Source organism: Leuresthes tenuis, unplaced genomic scaffold (genome assembly GCF_036924035.1).
Source record: "Leuresthes tenuis unplaced genomic scaffold, fLeuTen1.0.hap1 SCAF_16, whole genome shotgun sequence".
NCBI classification, from domain to species: Eukaryota; Metazoa; Chordata; class Actinopteri; order Atheriniformes; family Atherinopsidae; genus Leuresthes; species Leuresthes tenuis.
This window is the reverse complement of record NW_027325370.1, coordinates 33,943,132-33,949,887: the sequence shown is the minus strand read 5'-3', so window position 1 is coordinate 33,949,887 and position 6,756 is coordinate 33,943,132. Positions and strand designations below refer to the sequence as shown.

The 6,756-nt window shown below is 43.4% G+C and overlaps 4 non-coding genes across 4 annotated transcripts; all 4 read left to right on the top strand.

The window, feature by feature from the left end:
* Nucleotides 1–2,730: 2,730 nt before the first annotated feature.
* Nucleotides 2,731–2,844, top strand: LOC140272523 (U5 spliceosomal RNA). Its single transcript, XR_011907936.1, has one exon. It is a non-coding gene; the product is annotated as a U5 spliceosomal RNA (small nuclear RNA).
* A 308-nt stretch (nt 2,845–3,152) lies between these two features.
* LOC140272514 (U2 spliceosomal RNA) lies at nt 3,153–3,343 on the top strand. The gene has a single exon (XR_011907928.1). It is a non-coding gene; the product is annotated as a U2 spliceosomal RNA (small nuclear RNA).
* A 391-nt stretch (nt 3,344–3,734) lies between these two features.
* Nucleotides 3,735–3,848, top strand: LOC140272528 (U5 spliceosomal RNA). Its single transcript, XR_011907941.1, has one exon. It is a non-coding gene; the product is annotated as a U5 spliceosomal RNA (small nuclear RNA).
* Nucleotides 3,849–4,107: 259 nt separating this feature from the next.
* On the top strand, nt 4,108–4,298 carry LOC140272544 (U2 spliceosomal RNA). The gene has a single exon (XR_011907955.1). It is a non-coding gene; the product is annotated as a U2 spliceosomal RNA (small nuclear RNA).
* Nucleotides 4,299–6,756: the final 2,458 nt, after the last annotated feature.

The window sequence follows — 6,756 nt, the reverse complement described above, 5'->3', positions numbered from 1 at the left end:
AAAGCCCGACTATACACCATCAAAAGCGGGAGCAAAGGTGTTCAGCTGCAAGAAGGTCTGAATGTCCATCAATAATTGCTAGAAAACATGAAAGAAAATTTTCGAATATCAAACCGCACATGATCATAAGCAGAAGAGGAGGTGTTCAGCTGCAAGAAGGTGTCAATGTCCACCCATAATTACTGAAAAATGGGTAAGAAAAGGTGCAAATGCCCAACCATACATCATCAAAAGAGGAAGCGGAGGCGTTCCGCTGTAAGACGGTGTGAATGTCCGACCATAGTTGGTAAAAAGTTGGTAAGAAAAGGTTAAAATACCCGACTGTACACAATCAATAGCGGGAGCAGAGTTGTTCGGCTACAAGAAGGTGTGAATGTCCGACCATGGTTTTTAAAAAGCGGGTAAGAAAAGGTTCGAATGCCCGATTATATACCATCAAAAGCGGAAGCGGAGGTGTTCGGCTGCAAAAATGTGTGAACGTCCGACCAAAGATTGTAAAAAGCAGTTAAGAACAGGTTCGAATATCCAACCAAACATAATCAAAAGCGGGAGTAGAGCTGTTCGACTGCAAGTAGGTGTGAATGTCAGATCATAATTTGCAAAAAGCTAATGAGAATGGATGAGAATGCCCAACTATACACCATCAAATGCGGGAGCGGAGTTGTTCGGCTGTGAGTAGGTGTGAATCTCCGACCATAATTGCTGAAAAATGTGTTAGAAAACGTAAGAATGCCGGTCCATACATCATCAAAAGCGAGAGAGGTGGTGTTCGGCTGCAAGTAGGTGTGAATGTCCAGCCATAATTACTCACAAACGGGTAAGAAAAGGTAGTATTGCCAGACCATACATGATCAAAACAGGGAGCGGAGGTGGTTCAGCTGCAAGAAGGTGTGAATGTCCGACTAAAGTTCAAATATATTAACAAAAGCGGGAGGAGAGGTCTTGGGATGAGAGTGGTTGAGAATTTCCAACCATAATCTATAAAATGCGTTGAAAAAAAAGGTGTGATAGAACACCAAAAGGTGGAGCGGAAGTCTTCGGCTGCAAGAAGGTCTGAATGTCCAAACATAATTTGTAAAAACCGGGGAAGAAAAGGCTCGAAAGCCCGACTATACACCATCAAAAGCGGGAGCGGAGGTGTTCAGCTGCAAGAAGGTCTGAATGTCCATCAATAATTGCTAGAAAACATGAAAGAAAATTTTCGAATATCAAACCGCACATGATCATAAGCGGGAGAGGAGGTGTTCAGCTGCAAGAAGGTGTTAATGTCCACACATAATTACTGAAGAATGGGTAAGAAAAGCTTCGAATGCCCAACCATACATCATCAAAAGCAGGAGCGGAGGTGTTCCGCTGTAAGATGGTGTGAATGTCCGACCATAGATGGTGAAAAGCGGGTAAGAAAAGGTTCGAATGCCCGACTATACACCATCAAAAGAGGGAGCGGAGGTGTTCCGCTGTAAGACGGTGTGAATGTCTGACCATAGTTGGTAAAAAGCGGTTAAGACAAGGTGAAAATACACGACTGTACACAATCAATAGCGGGAGTGGAGTTGTTCGGCTACTAAAAGGTGTGAAAGTCCGACCCTGGTTTGTAAAAAGCGGGTAAGAAAAGGTGCGAATGCCCGAAAATGTATGATCAAAAGAGGGAGCGGAGGTTTTTGGCTGCAAGAAGGTCTGAATGTCCGACCATAGTTTGTAAAAAGCGGGTAAGGAAAGGTTCGAAACCCTGACTATACACCATCAAAAGCGGGAGCGGAGGTGTTCAGCTGCAAGAAGGTCTGAATGTCCATCAATAATTGCTAGAAAACATGAAAGAAAATTTTCGAATATCAAACCACACATGATCATAAGCGGGAGAGGAGGTGTTCAGCTGCAAGAAGGTGTGAATGTCCACCCATATTTACTGAAAAATGGGTAAGAAAAGGTGCGAATAACCAACCATACATCATCAAAAACAGGAGTGGATGTGTTCGGCTACAAGAAGGTTTGAATGTCTGACCATTGTTTGTAAAAAGCGGGTAAGAAAAGGTGCGAATGCCCAAACATACACCATCAAAAGAGGGAGCGGAGGGGTTCCGCTGTAAGAAGGTGTGAATGTCCGACCATAGTTGGTAAAAAGCGGGTAAGACAAGGTGAAAATACCCGACTGTACACAATCAATAGCGGGAGCGGAGTTGTTCGGCTATTAAAAGGTGTGAAAGTCCGACCCTGGTTTGAAAAAAGCGGGTAAGAAAAGGTGCGAATGCCCGAAAATGTATGATCAAAAGATGCAATGTACGACGTTGTTTTTTTTGTTTAAATCTTTCTAGACATGGTAAATATGAAGGACAAAGCAGTTTTAACATAGTTTGAGTGAAGGAATTCATTTTATAGATAAAATCCCAAGAGTCTGCTGAGAAAAGAGAGTGAATACGAAGTAGACTTTAACACGGCTCTGGGAGCAATCCGAGTGCGGGCTAACCGGGAGAATTGCTTGAAAGAAACGCGACACCGAATGAGCGGTCAGAAAAAAGCCTCAATACGGTGTTCCCATGGTGTTTTTGTTGCTGCCTTGTCTTTTGCACAGAGTAAAAGACAAGGCAGCCATCGAATAGGGCCCGATTGTTCCTACTTGGTCAGCCGAGGAGCAAGGGGGGGGAGCAAGCGTCTCCACCAAGCAAAGCTCACCATGGGGAAGGTGGCTATGCCAACTAGCCTGATGCCCTGCTCCTGCAGTGACGGATAATCGTACTCTGGTTTCTCTTCATAACGTACAAGTCTTTCGCCTTTTACTAAAGACTTCCGTGGAGAGCAGCACTAATGAGTTGTTTCTATTTTTGGCAGGCTTTACCTTTGCGGGTGAAGCCCTTTTTGTCTGTGCAAAAGAAATCTTGTTACTGTGCAGAGTGACTTCTCTGAGTAGAGTCGCCTTACTTGTTGCGACTGTGCCGATGTTCGAAGCTGGAGTGCAAAGTTGTTGCTTGAATGGTGCTTGCTGGAGCGTGCGGGAGTGCAAATTTATACCATTTGAAAGGGCTGAAGAGTGCTCAGTGCAGCGGGTGGGCGGAGGTGCAAAGTGACACTCTGGCCACCTATGGCCATAAAAAGAACACCGCTACAAGTGCGCATTGTGCCAGGAAGGGCCCTCGGACGTGAACCAGTGGACAGTTATCGCTTCTCGGTCTTTTAGCTCAGATCAAGTGTAATATCTGTTCTTATCAGTTTAATTTCTGATATGTCCTCTATACGAGGACTACATATTAAATGGATTTTTAGCAATAGGAGTTGAAAAAGGAGCTTGCTCCGTTCACTCCAAACATCGACCCAGTACTGCAGTGCCACTGGGAACGGTGCGCTCTTCTCTGCTCTAGTGAAAAAGCAAACAGCGGTGCAGGATGGAAGTTTCTTTTAGTCTGCTGAGAAGAGAGTGTGAATGCGAAGTAGACTTTAACACGGCTCTGGGAGCAAGCCGAGTGCGGGCTAACCGGGAGAATTGCTTGAAAGAAACGCGACACCGAATGAGCGGTCAGAAAAAAGCCTCAATACGGTGTTCCCATGGTGTTTTTGTTGCTGCCTTGTCTTTTGCACAGAGTAAAAGACAAGGCAGCCATCGAATAGGGCCCGATTGTCCCTACTTGGTCAGCCGAGGAGCAAGGGGGGGGGAGCAAACGTCTCTACCAAGCAAAGCTCACCATGGGGAAGGTGGCTATGCCAACTAGCCTGATGCCCTGCTCCTGCAGTGACGGATAATCGTACTCTGGTTTCTCTTCATAACGTACAAGTCTTTCGCCTTTTACTAAAGACTTCCGTGGAGAGCAGCACTAGTGAGTTGTTTCTATTTTTGGCAGGCTTTACCTTTGCGGGTGAAGCCCTTTCTGTCTGTGCAAAAGAAATCTTGTTACTGTGCAGAGTGACTTCTCTGAGTAGAGTCGCCTTACTTGTTGCGACTGTGCTGACGTTGTTGCTTGAATGGTGCTTGCTGGAGCGTGCAGGAGTGCAAAGTTATACCATTTAAAAGGGCTGAAGAGTGCTCAGTGCGGAGGTGCAAAGTGACACTAAAAAGAACACCGCTACAAGTGCGCATTGTGCCAGGAAGGGCCCTCGGACGTGAACCAGTGGACAGTTATCGCTTCTCGGCCTTTTGGCTAAGATCAAGTGTGGTATCTGTTCTTATCAGTTTAATATTTGATATGTCCTCTATACGAGGACTACATATTAAATGGATTTTTAGCAATAGGAGTTGAAAAAGGAGCTGGCTCCGTTCACTCCAAGCATCGACCCGGTACTGCAGTGCCGCTGGGAACGGTGCGATCTTCTCTGCTCTTGTGAAAAAGCAAACAGCGGTGCAGGGTGGAAGTTTCAGGGTCCTATTCGATGGCTGCAACACCTGAAAGAGATATTGATGCGAGACCTGATGAAAAGCTTTTTCAAAGTCTAAATTTAAGATGACAAGCCGGGTGTTTCTTTCTCTATCGTAATCAATGATGTCTCGAATCAGTACGAGGCTGTCAGTGAGTTGTCTCCCTGAGATTGCACAAGCCTGGTCTGGGTGAATTACCTCCTCTAAAACAGAGGACATCCGTGTCGCTAAAACCTTGCTAAAAAGTTTACAGTCAAAGTTTAAAAGTGTGATGGGCCTCCAATTCTTTAGGTCAGTCTTATCATTTTTTTTATAAAGTAGAGTCACTATTCCCACTCTAAAACTGTCAGGCAGTCGGTCGAGTTTTTCAAAATCTTTAAAAACATCTAAAATGTCTGATGATAAAAGGTCCCAAAAGGTCAGATAGAATTCTGCAGGAAGCCCGTCTAAACCCGGAGCTCGACTTCTCTTAAAACCTGTTAGGCATTTTTTTTAACTCTAAAGCAGTAAAATCCTGTGTCAAGTGTGCATTCTCTTTTACGGTTTTGTCAACGAATTTTAAAATTTCTGCCGATGTTTCCAAGTGCACTGGTTTCTCTTTGTACATGTTACTATAAAAGGTATGTACAGTTTCAATCATCTCTTGTGTGGATTTTGTTCAAAACCCATCTTCTCTTTTTAGATTTTGAATACACTCCTTTTTATTTATAACTTTCTTAAAAAAGTACCGTGTGCATTTTTCACCTTCCTCAATTTCCTGCTCCCTGCTTCTTACAAAAATTCCTTTACTCTTTATTTCTGCTAAAACTGACATTTCCTTTTTGACATCTTTGATTTCTTCATTAAAGTTTATGCCACACTGATTTAGTTTAAAGTAGCGCTGTAAGCGTTTCTGTTGTCCCATCATACATCTATTCTCTTTCCTTTTTTTACGTTTACCTTGCTGTTTAAAAAAAGTCTGGGTCGTTTCCTTCACCATTTCCCACCATTGTGCATGTGTTTCGTAGAGGTCTTGAAGGGTCTGCCACTCTTTATAACATTCCCTGTACTGACTGACTATGATTTCATCCTCCAACAGGGAACAGTTGAGTTTCCACAGACCACGTCCTACCGTCACACCAGAAGGGGGTGAAAGGGTGCAGGAGAGCATAAGGTGGTTTGAAAAGAAAACAGGGGTTAATCTAACATCAGTGGGTGGGCAATCTCTAGTAAAGAAATAATCGATGCGAGAGGCTCTGGTGCCATCATGACTAAACCAGGTGAAGCCCTCCTCTCTGGGATGCATGGTTTTAAAACAGTCAGTAAGCTTAAAATCCCTGCATATGCCCTGAAGTAAAATCGAAGTCTTATCCACTTTAAAATCTCCCCCTGCTCTTTTTCTATCTTTCCTGCTCAAGATACAGTTAAAATCCTGCTACAACTAAAGGTACTTGCCCTAGCATGTAAAGCTGTATATCTTCTAAAAGGTCATACCTGTCATTTTTCCATTGAAACCATAAATATTTAAGAGGTTAAAGTCTTGCCCCATAAAATTCAAGTGTGCTAAAAGTGCCCGTCCGTCTCTCACCACTGTGCTACGTTTCACCAGAACATGCGGATTTTTAATTAGAATGGCCACACCATCATTTTTATTTTGATTTGAACCACTCCATATCGATAAATGGGGCCACATTTCCTCCCATTGTCTATGGTTTTTTAAAAAAGGTAGTCCACATTCTTGTATTAAAAACACATCTGATTTTATGGAGTCTAAGAAGGATAAAATACTCTGGGCTCTTGTCTTTGATTTCACACTTCTCACATTTAGTGTTGAGAAGGTGAGAACCATTAAAAGGATAAAGGAAAGTAGGTATGTCATTTTCGTTTTTCTAAGTTATCAAAACAAATTACACACTCAGGTTATTTCTTGGGAAACTAGCTCTTCCTTCATTTCTTTAGGTGAAAAGTGAGTAGGGTGATCTATATTTCCTTTTCGGACTCTCTGTGTTACCCGTTTGGGAGTAATTATGGCTGGACATTCACACCTACTTGCAGCCGAACACCACCTCTCCCGCTTTTGATGATGTATGGACCGGCATTCTTACCTTTTCTAACACATTTTCCAGCAATTATGGTCGGACATTCACACCTACTCACAGCCGAACAACTCCGCTACCGCAATTTGATGGTGTATAGTCAGGCATTCTCACCCTTTCTCATCAGCTTTTTGCAAATTATGATCTGACATTCACACCTACTTGCAGTCGAACAGCTCTGCTCCCGCTTTTGATTATGTTTGGTTAGATATTCGAAACTTTTCTTAACTGCTTTTTACAAACTTTGGTTGGACGTTCACACCTTCTTGCAGCCGAGCACCTCCGCTTCTGCTTTTGATAGTGTATATTTGGGCATACAAACCTTTTCTTACCCGCTTT